The sequence below is a fragment of the Oncorhynchus tshawytscha genome, linkage group LG18, assembly GCF_018296145.1.
Source record: "Oncorhynchus tshawytscha isolate Ot180627B linkage group LG18, Otsh_v2.0, whole genome shotgun sequence".
Lineage (NCBI taxonomy): Eukaryota > Metazoa > Chordata > Actinopteri > Salmoniformes > Salmonidae > Oncorhynchus > Oncorhynchus tshawytscha.
Genome location: NC_056446.1, coordinates 539,865 through 552,746, shown reverse-complemented (window position 1 = coordinate 552,746; position 12,882 = coordinate 539,865). Strand labels below are relative to the sequence as shown.

Here is a 12,882-nt window from a genome sequence, read left to right as displayed (position 1 = left end):
AAGGTATTTTAAAAAAGCACACAAATTGCTTTCTCTAACGCTAGAGTTTGGCAGTATACCGTATCCCGGGGTATGATTTTCCAATCATGCATTTTAGTACATTTTAAGATTTGTACTTTTTTATAATAAAAAACCTTCCGTCAATTTGTGCATCAGGTTAATATATATTAATATATAAATTCCCCAAAACAGCTGTTTGACCCAGTCCGTGTTTGTTTACAAAGCACAACGAGCAAAACGGGAGCGTCAAAGGGTGAGTCACTCCTGCGTCGCAACTTAAGTGAGGTGATCATTTACACTTGTATGAAACTGACTACTAACGTTAACTTAATAATTATAAGATGTGTAGCTGGCCAACTAAGATGTGTCAAATAAATTCACTCCGGCTGGGTTTTACTTGCTAACATTAGCTTGCAAAATCAAGACTCTTGGTAACAGCAGCAGAGACAATCCCCTCGTGGATTAAGATACATGCTATCGAATATTTGTTTCGTGCTGTAAACTTTGTTTTGAGATACTTGCATTATGTTATGAGCTGGGTTGTCCCAGTACTAAATGTTTACATGCGCTCATTAGCACTTACCTATGGCAATTCCTCAGTACATGTTAGGATTTTCTTAGCATTCTGTTCACTGATGTTTCAGGGATTTTTTTTACCTTTGGAAAAACAAATAGCGCCCCCTGTGTGCACTGCCGGTAATTCCATATATCCCGGGATGGCACAGGCACACCATGAAGGTATGGAAATCTGGATATCACACAATCCTATTCACACAAACACTCACACACCCAGTGTACACTGCTCAATATACAGGCACCAACATCAAACACTACCGTAGTGCAGAAACATCAGCTAGTGTAGTGCAGAGTCAATATATCAGCCCACCACTCAAAGATTCAGGACTGACCTGATGGAGCACGGTGAGATGAATAGACAAATACTAGAAGCCCAAATCCTGTGAAAGAGGCTGGCTGCCAACATAGCCCCTTCCCAAACCCAGCAAGGTGATCGTCATTGCATCACGCACACAGATTCAAGGACACTTGGGGGTTATTCTGACACCCACAACTCCCCCAGTATCCATGTACACGGTCCTCCTTGCATACTACCTAATACAAACACACTCATGTAACATCATTTGTTAGCCTCTGGTCATTATCAACCTGTAGCATTTTTTTATTTTGACAAAATCCATTGTGTGAATGCCTTGTCTATACTATCAGTATTGTGTTGTAAACATTTTTAGAATTGTCTTTGCCGGTTCATTAATCATGTCATTACATAGGTCTATATTTTGTTGGCTTTTACCAATTTACCTTTCGTATTCAAATGTTACTGATACATTTATCTGATTGCTATATTTCATACACAACACTCTCATGTGGCAAACTGTAATGAATCATTTATAGTAGATAGTTACAAAAATTTTGGTACTGTTTCAAATGGCATATATTACAGTGATTTGGCAACATTAACAAAATAGGTTGTACTGGTTTAAACAGCAATTATTAGAGTAATTTGACAAAATTGGTTTGACAAGGTCGGTCTGTGAAGCCGAATCATCAGAGTAATTACAATAGGCCCATTACATCCTTTGCCTCCTTGAATCCCATATAGACTCTAGTCGGTAAGGGATTTGTGTGGCGAATGGCACAAACAACACATGAAGGCAAGACTCTTCTGTTCCCTCGTCCCAGTATTTCTCCCTTCAGTGCCCACTCCAACACCAGTCGATACACAACCAGCCTGTATTGACTGAACAAATTGTTATTCGTGAGTACCTAGATACAAATCATTTCATAACAAGAAACAATTTGATTCAACAAAAGTTATCAATAGATGACCTTCTTTACATTTTGTCACTGTGTGCTGGGACAAGCAATAATCATGTAACTTTATTGATTTATTTCACCTTTATTTAACCAGGTAGGCAAGTTGAGAACAAGTTCTCATTTACAACTGCAACCTGGCCAAGATAAAGCAAAGCAGTTTGACACATACAACGACACAGAGTTACACATGGAGTAAAACAAACGTACAGTCAATAATACAGTAGAAACAAGTCTATATACGATGTGAGCAAATAAGGTGAGATAAGGGAGGTAAAGGCAAAAAAAGGCCATGGTGGCGAAGTAAATACAGCAAGTAAAACACTGACTTGATAGACAGCTGTGTAGTCGGTCCTGAAGGTATGGGCTGCTTCTTCTAGTTTACTTTTGAAACATGGAACAATGTCTCTATTACTCCAGGGTAGATGAGCACAGAAAAGTACTCAGGGTTTGTTACAGTTTCTGGGTGGGATGCTTTCTTCAACGTAGATATCAAGCTCCCCAAATCAATGACAGTAACAATCGTCAGTTGCCAGGCTCTGCAGTTGCACCACCAGTCCTTTAGACACTGCTCCTGGTCTACCGGCTACGCTGACTCAGCCTCTCTCCGTGCTCCGAAACTGCACAAGTTCCTCCTCAGTAAATTCTGGCTTGAATAAAAAAAACGTATCAAATGTTATGATTATTTGCCAATAAGCAAGAAAGATAGCTACTTTAGCACACAACAGCTGACTGCCTCCAGGGAGTTTTGTTAACAATCCACAAGTCTTACAGGAAGAGAGTGCAGGCAAAACCCAAATGAGGAAATTGATACAATCTAATTTCTTAGGATTATCAGTCAAATGAATGAATATATAAAATATTGATTATTATGTATAGCTTTGTAAGACTATGAATGACCAACCACCCAGCTTTGGAGTAGTTAAAAGGGCTATTTCCCTACTTTTGAGAGGAGCTGGCTAGTAGACTTCCAGATATTGTGCTAAGCTAACAATATGCTACCTTCAACATCCTTCAAACTGTAAGCAGAGACATAAAAAGTATATCCATGAGTTTGTCTGACTCTTGGTAAGTAGGAAATTACCCCAAATACCAAGTGTCCCTTACAAAAAAATATCATGGCTTAATACGTGTTCATATGAAATTAACCCAAACACCGAAGTGTCCCTTAAAAAAATATCATGGCTTAACACGTGTTCATATGAAATTAACCCAAACACCGAAGTGTCCCTTAAAAAATATATCATGGCTTAATATGTGTTCATATGAGATTTTGATACTAGAACATGAAAAATGGTTCGGTAATTGAATTTGTTACTTTCAGTTCTTATGTCAAATGTGTCTCACGGATCAAGTCTGTATCAGTGCAGCCGATGTCCCCCTTACAGCGAGAGCACACTGTGCCAGCTCCACTTAGCCCCTACCGGGAGTCTCGGCTGCATCATGTTAGCTAGCCACTCATTCTGAGACGTTTGCACACTTCAACAATGAAACACGGCATGTAGAAATGTTTTAACAGTTCATTACAGTTTGCAAAACATCCAAAACACTTCACAATGCAAGATTATAACGGTAACTTCCAGGTTTGTAGGCTAACATTTCTTGCTAGCTTACAGCAGAAGCTAACATCAATTCACTACCCTAATACTTTGGCAAACCATGATGTAAAATATGCTAATTGCCACAAAAACTTCATTAATTAACTTAAAAATTGGTCTCTCCCAAAGATGATCTATTGTCTCAGGGAACTGACTATGTGTAAATAGGGCTCTGACAGCCATCCCCTCAACCCTCCTGAATTACGTCATTACTTGTTAACTTCTTTGGGACTGAGGGGCAGTATTGAGTAGCTTGGATAACAAGGTGCCCAGAGTAAACGGCCTGCTACTCAGGCCCAAAAGCTAGAATATGCTAAATATTAGTAGATTTGTATAGAAAACACTCTGAAGTTTCTAAAACTGTTTGAATGATGACTGTGTATAACAGAACTCATATGACAGGCAAAAACCTGAGAAAAAAATCCAACCAGGAAATGGGAAATCTGAGGTTTGTAGTTTTTCAAGTCATTGCCTATCGAATATAAAGTGTCTATGTAGTCGAATTGCACTTCCTAAGGCTTCTACTAGATGTCAGGCTTCAACATTGAAGGAGGAGAGAATGAGAGCTGTTTCAACCAGAGGTCTGGCAGAATGCCATGAGCCGATCACGCTCTCGCCCGCGAGAGGTAGCTGCATTCCATTGCATTTCAAAAGAAAATTAAATTCTCCGGTTGGTACATTATTGAAGATTTATGATAAAAACATCCTAAAGATTGATTCTATACATTGTTTGGCATGTTTATATGAACTGTAATAGAACTTTTTTGACATTTCGTCTGAACAATTGATCACACATTATGCATTTGGAATACTGGGCTAAAGGTGCGAACAAAAAGGAGGTTTTTGGACATAAATGATGGACTTTATCGAACAAAACAAACATTATTGTGGAACTGGGATTCCTGGGAGTGCATTCTGATCAAGATCTTCAAAGGTAAGTTAATATTTATAACGCTATTTTGGACTTTTCTGACACCTCTCCTTCTTTGGAAAATGGCTGGATGTTTTTCTGTGACTGGCACTGACCTAACATAATCGCAAGGTGTGCTTTCACCGTAAAGCCTTTTTGAAATCGGACACAGTGGTTGCATTAACCAAGATGGCATAGCAGTTCAGACGTCTTTTTGTCCTCGTCTTGTCGTGTCCTGTATATATATATATTTACAACATTTTTCACATACATTTTATTTTTATTTTCCATCAACTCATCTTCAAAACACTCTCCTGCAACCCGCCTCACCAATTTATATTTATAAAAAAGTATTATTTACCTCAAATCTGTAATCCTCCAAGAAGCTAGCCTGAAACTAGCCAGAAGCTAGCCAGGAGCTAGCCAGAAGCTAGCCCAGAAGCTAGCCCAGAAGCTAGTTCAGAAGCTAGTTCAGAAGCTAGTTAGCTTCTTTACTGGCAAATCGTTAGTATTCAGCTAACCACGGTTTGTGGTCATCAGCTATCCTTTAGCTCGAAAATCTATCGGCAGTTTTGTACGGCGCAGCGCGGCTCGGAACGGAACATACCGGACCAATTTTTCTCTCCATGTCCCTGGATTTCAACTGCTCTCTGGACATTCATACCCGGATCTCACAGCTAGCTAGCTGCTATCCGTGTGACTATCGGCTTTCGTCGATTCCGTAGCAAACATCAATTATTCCGGAGCTAGCCAGCTCAGTCAATCACTCCTGAGTTCCATCAATCACTCCTGGGCTGCAGTCACCTATCCGGACCCGTTTTACTGCCTACGCGGAACCCCACCGGGCCTTCACAACTGGACTGCCGACGTTATCTACCCGAAGGAGATCCGGCTGGCTCCTCCGTCGCGACGTTACCTGAACGCCCATCTGCGGCCTGCTAACAGTTAGCTGTCTTACCGGCTGCTATCTGAATAGACAATCGGACAATTTATTTATTTTTATTATTATTATGTTTTCTTCTTGAGCCTCTATCTAATGTTTTTATTTTTGTTGTTGTTGTGTGATTTGGATTAATCCCCTCTACCACACGGAACCACACTAATCTACTGACGGAACGCAAGAGGTGGCTAACAACAGACCTCCATCCTATGCTAGCTTGCTACCGATGGCCTGGCTAGCTTTCTAAATCGCCGTGACCCCCAACCAACATCTCCACTCACTGGACCCTTTTGATCACTCGACTAAGCATGCCTCTCCTTAATGTCAATATGTCTTGTCCATTGCTGTTCTGGTTAGTGTTTATTGGCTTATTTCACTGTAGAGCCTCTAGTCCTACTCACTATACCTTATCCAACCTATTAGTTCCACCACCCACACATGCAATGACATCTCCTGGTTTCAATGATGTTTCTAGAGACAATATCTCTCTTCATCACTCAATACCTAGGTTTACCTCCACTGTATTCACATCCTACCATACCTTTGTCTGTACATTATACCTTGATGCTATTTTATCGCCCCCAGAAACCTCCTTTTACTCTCTGTTCCAGACGTTCTAGACGACCAATTCTTATTGCTTTTAGCCGCACCCTTATTCTACTGTTCCTCTGGCGATGTAGAGGTGAATCCAGGCCCTGCAGTGCCTAGCTCCACTCCTATTCCCCAGGCGCTCTCTTTTGATGACTTCTGTAACCGTAATAGCCTTGGTTTCATGCATGTTAACATTAGAAGCCTCCTCCCTAAGTTTGTTCTATTCACTGCTTTAGCACACTCTGCCAACCCGGATGTTCTAGCTGTGTCTGAATCCTGGCTTAGGAAGACCACCAAAAATTCAGACATTTTAATTCCAAACTACAACATTTTCAGACAAGATAGAACTGCCAAAGGGGGCGGTGTTGCAATCTACTGCAAAGATAGCCTGCAGAGTTCTGTCCTACTATCCAGGTCTGTAACCCAAACAATTTGAACTTCTACTTTTAAAAATCCACCTCTAAAAACAAGTCTCACCGTTGCCACCTGCTATAGACCACCCTCTGCCCCCAGCTGTGCTCTGGACACCATATGTGAACTGATTGCCCCCCATCTATCTTCAGAGCTCGTGCTGCTAGGCGACCTAAACTGGAACATGCTTAACACCCCAGCCATCCTACAATCTAAACTTGATGCCCTCAATCTCACACAAATTATCAATGAACCTACCAGGTACCTCCCCAAAGCCTTAAACACGGGCACCCTCATAGATATCATCCTAACCAACTTCCCCTCTAAATACACCTCTGCTGTCTTCAACCAAGATCTCAGCGATCACTGCCTCATTGCCTGCATCCGTAATGGGTCAGCGGTCAAACGACCTCCACTCATCACTGTAAAACGCTCCCTGAAACACTTCAGCGAGCAGGCCTTTCTAATCGACCTGGCCGGGGTATCCTGGAAGGATATTGATCTCATCCCGTCAGTAGAGGATGCCTGGTTATTTTTTTTAAATGCCTTCCTAACCATCTTAAATAAACATGCCCCATTCAAGAAATTTAGAACCAGGAACAGATATAGCCCTTGGTTCTCCCCAGACCTGACTGCCCTTAACCAACACAAAAACATCCTATGGCGTTCTGCATTAGCATCGAACAGCCCCCGTGATATGCAGCTGTTCAGGGAAGCCAGAAACCATTATACACAGGCAGTTAGAAAAGCCAAGGCTAGCTTTTTCAAGCAGAAATTTGCTTCCTGCAACACTAACTCAAAAAGTTCTGGGACACTGTAAAGTCCATGGAGAATAAGAACACCTCCTCCCAGCTGCCCACTGCACTGAAGATAGGAAACACTGTCACCACTGATAAATCCACCATAATTGAGAATTTCAATAAGCATTTTTCTACGGCTGGCCATGCTTTCCACCTGGCTACTCCTACCCCGGTCAACAGCACTGCACCCCCAACAGCAACTCACCCAAGCCTTCCCCATTTCTCCTTCTCCCAAATCCATTCAGCTGATGTTCTGAAAGAGCTGCAAAATCTGGACCCCTACAAATCAGCCGGGCTAGACAATCTGGACCCTTTCTTTCTAAAATTATCTGCCGAAATTGTTGCCACCCCTATTACTAGCCTGTTCAACCTCTCTTTCGTGTCGTCTGAGATTCCCAAAGATTGGAAAGCAGCTGCGGTCATCCCCCTCTTCAAAGGGGGGGACACTCTTGACCCAAACTGCTACAGACCTATATCTATCCTACCATGCATTTCTAAGGTCTTCGAAAGCCAAGTCAACAAACAGATTACCGACCATTTTGAATCTCACCATACCTTCTCTGCTATGCAATCTGGTTTCAGAGCTGGTCATGGGTGCACCTCAGCCACGCTCAAGGTCCTAAACGATATCTTAACCGCCATCGATAAGAAACATTACTGTGCATTTGTATTCATTGATCTGGCCAAGGCTTTCGACTCTGTCAATCACCACATCCTCATCGGCAGACTCGAAAGCCTTGGTTTCTCAAATGATTGCCTCGCCTGGGTCACCAACTACTTCTCTGATAGAGTTCAGTGTGTCAAATCGGAGGGTCTGCTGTCCGGACCTCTGGCAGTCTCTATGGGGGTGCCACAGGGTTCAATTCTTGGACCAACTCTCTTCTCTGTATACATCAATGAGGTCGCTCTTGCTGCTGGTGAGTCTCTGATCCACCTCTACGCAGACGACACCATTCTGTATACTTCCAGCCCTTCTTTGGACACTGTGTTAACAACCCTCCAGGCAAGCTTCAATGCCATACAACTCTCCTTCCGTGGCCTCCAATTGCTCTTAAATACAAGTAAAACTAAATGCATGCTCTTCAACCGATCGCTACCTGCACCTACCCGCCTGTCCAACATCACTACTCTGGACGGCTCTGACTTAGAATACGTGGACAACTACAAATACTTAGGTGTCTGGTTAGACTGTAAACTCTCCTTCCAGACCCATATCAAACATCTCCAATCCAAAGTTAAATCTAGAATTGGCTTCCTATTTCGCAACAAAGCATCCTTCACTCATGCTGCCAAACATACCCTTGTAAAACTGACCATCCTACCAATCCTCGACTTTGGCGATGTCATTTACAAAATAGCCTCCAATACCCTACTCAACAAATTGGATGCAGTCTATCACAGTGCAATCCGTTTTGTCACCAAAGCCCCATATACTACCCACCATTGCGACCTGTACGCTCTCGTTGGCTGGCCCTCGCTTCATACTCGTCGCCAAACCCACTGGCTCCATGTCATCTACAAGACCCTGCTAGGTAAAGTCCCCCTTATCTCAGCTCGCTGGTCACCATAGCATCTCCCACCTGTAGCACACGCTCCAGCAGGTATATCTCTCTAGTCACCCCCAAAACCAATTCTTTCTTTGGCCGCCTCTCCTTCCAGTTCTCTGCTGCCAATGACTGGAACGAACTACAAAAATCTCTGAAACTGGAAACACTTATCTCCCTCACTAGCTTTAAGCACCAACTGTCAGAGCAGCTCACAGATTACTGCACCTGTACATAGCCCACCTATAATTTAGCCCAAACAACTACCTCTTTCCCAACTGTATTTAATTTATTTATTTATTTTGCTCCTTTGCACCCCATTATTTTTATTTCTACTTTGCACATTCTTCCATTGCAAAACTACCATTCCAGTGTTTTACTTGCTATATTGTATTTACTTTGCCACCATGGCCTTTTTTGCCTCACCTCATTTGCTCACATTGTATATAGACTTGTTTATACTGTATTATTGACTGTATGTTTGTTTTACTCCATGTGTAACTCTGTGTCGTTGTATCTGTCGAACTGCTTTGCTTTATCTTGGCCAGGTTGCAATTGTAAATGAGAACTTGTTCTCAACTTGCCTACCTGGTTAAATAAAGGTAAAATAAATTAATTAATTAATTAAGGAGAAGTTTATCTATATTTCCATGCATGACGCTTGTATTTTTTATCAATGTTTATTATGAGTATTTCTGTAATTTGATGTGGCTCTCTGCACTTTCACCGGATTTTTGTTTGAGACAATGCATTTTTGATCATAACACACTTTATCAAACAAAACACACATTTATTGTGTAACATGAAATCCTGTGAGTGCCATCTGATGAAGATCAAAGGTTAGTGATTAATTTAATCGCTATTTCTGATTTTTTTGTGAGCCTCCTTGGCTGGAAAATTGCTGTATGGTTTTCTGTGACCTGGCGCTGACCTAACATAATCGTTTGGTGTGCTTTCGCCGTAAAGCCTATTTGAAAAAGGACACTGTGGCTGGATTTACAAGACGTTTATCTTTAAAATGGTGTAAAATACTTGTATGTTTGAGGAATTGTAATTATGGGATTTATGTTGTTTTGAATTTGGCCCCATGCAATTTCACTGGCTGGTGGCGAGGTGGGACGCTACCGTCCCACACATCCCAGAGGTTAAAGAGACAGCGTGCATTTTTATAAAATAAGATACTTCTATGCAAATGTTGTTGATCAGTACTAGGGATGACCCCATTTAGTAGACTGGTCGATTGTTTGGTTGATAGGCTGTTGGTTGACCGAGATTTCTGTAGTCGAGCCAATTACTATTTTTAAAAATTGATGGTGCACAAGACACCTGTCTGATTTTCGCCGTCACATTGGTCCAATCCACTGTCGCGGCCACAGGGAGGGCACAGTCCATCACTCTAAGACATGGGATGCTGAAATTGTATATGGTTATATTGTGCAAAACTAATGGCGCAGCACTAATCAATCTAATATTATTTTATAACAAATGCGCTTTCTCCCGCGTTGGATAAGGTCTCTGTCCGCAGTTCTGAAACAACCTTCAGGGCACCGTAGAATTAGCGCCTTTCCTTATGATGCCATGTGCATGATAGAAAAGTTAACCGGCATATTGGGATTGAGAACAATGCGGCGAGGCAGCAGAGACGAGGAAAAAGCCCTCGACTTAGCCTAATTGTCAAAGAAAATTGGAGGATAGAGGAAACCAACTTAATTAGGTCAATAGCCTAGCTGTTATCTGTGCCTGGCTTTATAAGTCATCCATACACAGTACAAGTCAAAAGTTTGTACACCTACTCATTCAAGGGTTTTTCTTTATTTTTACATTGTAAAATAATAGCAAAGACAATAAAACTATGAAATAACACATATGGAATCATGTAGTAATCAAAAGTTAACAAATCAAAACATATTTTAGATTTTAGATTATTCAAAGTAGCCACCCTTTGCCTTTATTACAGCTTTGCATTTAACATATCATATGGAGACAGAAACAAACCTTTTACCTTATCATAAACAGACAATTGCAAATGGTTAAATCCTTCCAATAGAAATTTTAAAAATAGTTACGAATTGAACTTTAATTTAAATGAATTAACTCTTCACATGGGATGATTTCACTGAACAACAAAAGGGAATATTGAATGATCCCCAATGATCCATCGCATTTCCCAAAAACCTTTTCAACATACATCTGTAAAATGATAGTCTAGAAACTAAAGCTTTGGTTGTCTTCCTCTCAGGCTTCCATGTCTTCTCCCTGGACCTCCTCAATGTCCACCTCTTGAACATCAGACCTCATCTTCACTGTCACTTTCCAACCTTGTTGAGGATGGCTCGTTGTTAGGCTCAAAAAGCCTCAAATTGCCCGGACGTCAGCCACATTTTCAACCCATGTATTGGTCAGCCTGTTGCGTGCTTTGGTGTGTGTGTGTTCCCAAACAAGAACCAGTTGCGCTCTGAGCCGGCTGATGTTGGTGAGACTTGGAAGATGGAGGCAACAGGTGAAAGAGCCTCAGATCCACAAAGTCTATTCCACCAGGAGGCTGATGATATATGTTGGCACGACTGGCATATTGCATCTCCATCCCAAAGCCCTTGCTTGGAAGTGTACTTTGCCAGACTGCCAAGATCGTTGCCCTCATCCAGGCCAAGGTGGCGAGACACAGTAGCGATGACACCACAGGCCTTGTTGATCTCTGCACCAGACAGGATGCTCTTGCCAGCACACTTGGGGTCCAACATGTATGCTGCGGCGTGTATGGGCTTCAGGCAGAAGTCTTCATGCTTTTTGATGTACTTCAGAACTGCAGTTTCCTCTGCTTGGAGAAACAGTGAAGTGGGCAGGGCAGTACGGATTTCTTCTCTTAAATCTGCAAGCAGAATCTGAACATCAGACAGGATGGCATTGTCTCCCTCAATCTGTGCAATGGCTACTGCTATAGGTTTCAGGAGGTTCAGGCTGCTTACCACGCTCTCCCTAAATACATCATCCAGGAGGATCCTCTTGATAGGGCTGTCCATATCTACCTCTTGGTGAGGTAGATTGCTGCTATAACTTGATGACCCTTCATATACCTAACCATTTCCTTGACTCTCTTGTAGAGTGTATCCATTTTTTTCAGTGCCATGATGTCCTTGAGGAGCAGATTCAATGCATGAGCAGCACAGCCAATGGGTGTGATGTGAGGGTAGGACTTCTCCACTTTACACCAAGCAGCATTCATGTTCACAGCATTGTCTGTCACCAGTGCAAATACCTTCTGTGGTCCAAGGTCATTGATGACTGCCTTCGCTCATCTGCAATGTAGAGACTGGTGTGTGTTGTCCCTTGTGTCTGTGCTCTTGTAGAATACTGGTTGAGGGGTGGAGATGATGTTGTTAATTATTCCTTGCCCACAAACATTCGACCACCAATCAGAGATGATTGTAATACAGTCTGCTTTCTCTATGATTTGCTTGACCTTCACTTGACCACTGTTGGACTCTGCATCCAGCAAATGAGTAGGTAAAGCATGTCTGGTTGGAGGGGTGTATGCTGGGTGAAGAACATTCAGAAATCTCTTCCAATACACATTGCCTTCAATGTTCACACTACATTCAACATTCTGGTGGACATTCCTGCAGTCAGCGTGCCAATTGAACACTCCCTCAAAACTTGAGACATCTGTGGTAATGTTATTTGACAAAAAAAACTGCACATTTTAAAGTGACCTTTTGTCTCCAGCACAAGGTGCACCTGTGTAATGATCATGCTGCTTAATCAGCTTCGTAATCAGCTTATTGATATGCCACACCTGTCAGTTGGATGGATTACCTTGGCAAAGGAGAAATGCTCACTAACAGGGATGTAAACAAATATGTGCACACAATGAGAGAAATACGTTTCTTGTGCGTATGATCTTTTTTTCAGCTCATGAAACATGGGACCAACACTTTACATTTTGCGTTTCTATATTTTTGTTCAGTGTATGTTAAAAGTACTCCAACAGGGCCAGCGTATGCTGAACTAGGCGAATGGGAAAAGAGATGCGGAGGAGCAAAAACGAGACATGCATCCACCCGTGACCCAATTTGCTGCACCCAAGATGCACTGCAGGAAATAAACAGTCCCCAAAAAGACTACTGAACACACAAAAGTGCAGAGTCTGTGGTCCAGTGGACGCTCCCAGGTCTATAAGCACATACCACTCTTTGAGACCGTGTTAAATCGTGTTAAAACACACAGGAGCCTTAGCCGGGGGAGACCATTCATATGCCTC

The 12,882-nt window shown here is 42.2% G+C and overlaps 1 protein-coding gene across 4 annotated transcripts in view; it reads right to left on the bottom strand.

Annotated features, from left to right (window-relative positions):
• Positions 1–12,882, bottom strand: part of LOC112223798 (MAP/microtubule affinity-regulating kinase 3-like) — a 142,826-nt gene that overhangs the window by 99,288 nt on the left and 30,656 nt on the right. The window lies entirely within an intron of this gene.